Genomic DNA, 1,110 nt, shown 5'->3' on the forward strand with positions numbered 1-1,110 from the left:
ATAATACAAATATTAAAGAAGAACTAAAAGAAAAATATAGACAAAGACTAACAAAAATACTGAAAACAGAATTGACAGCAAGAAACAAGACAAAAGCTATAAATACTTATGCTATACCAGTATTGACCTACTCATTTGGAGTAGTGAAATGGAGTGACACAGACCTAGAAGCACTCAATACACTTACACGATCACAATGCCACAAATATAGAATACATCACATACATTCAGCAACAGAAAGATTCGCATTAAGCAGAAAGGAAGGTGGAAGGGGATTTATAGATATAAAAAACCTACATTATGGACAGGTAGACAATTTAAGAAAATTCTTTTTAGAACGAGCAGAAACTAGCAAAATACACAAAGCAATCATTCATATAAATACATCAGCTACACCATTGCAATTTCATAACCACTTCTACAACCCTTTAGATCACATAACATCAACAGATACAAAGAAAGTAAATTGGAAAAAGAAAACACTACACGGCAAGCACCCATATCATCTAACACAGCCACACATAGATCAAGACGCATCCAACACATGGCTAAGAAACGGCAATATATACAGTGAGACGGAAGGATTCATGATCGCAATACAGGATCAAACAATAAACACCAGATATTACAGCAAGCATATTATTAAAGATCCCAATACCACAACAGATAAATGCAGACTTTGCAAACAACAAATAGAAACAGTAGATCACATCACAAGCGGTTGTACAATACTAGCAAATACAGAATACCCCAGAAGACATGACAATGTAGCAAAAATAATACATCAACAACTTGCCATAAAACATAAACTAATAAAACAACACGTTCCCACATACAAGTACACACCACAAAATATACTGGAGAATGATGAATACAAATTATACTGGAACAGAACGATTATAACAGATAAAACAACACCACATAACAAACCTGACATCATACTCACCAATAAAAAGAAGAAATTAACACAACTAATTGAAATATCCATACCCAACACAACAAATATACAGAAGAAAACAGGAGAAAAAATTGAAAAATACATCCAACTGGCTGAGGAAGTCAAGGACATGTGGCATCAGGATAAAGTCGACATTATCGCAATTATACTAT

This window comes from Schistocerca cancellata, chromosome 2 (assembly GCF_023864275.1).
Source record: "Schistocerca cancellata isolate TAMUIC-IGC-003103 chromosome 2, iqSchCanc2.1, whole genome shotgun sequence".
Lineage (NCBI taxonomy): Eukaryota > Metazoa > Arthropoda > Insecta > Orthoptera > Acrididae > Schistocerca > Schistocerca cancellata.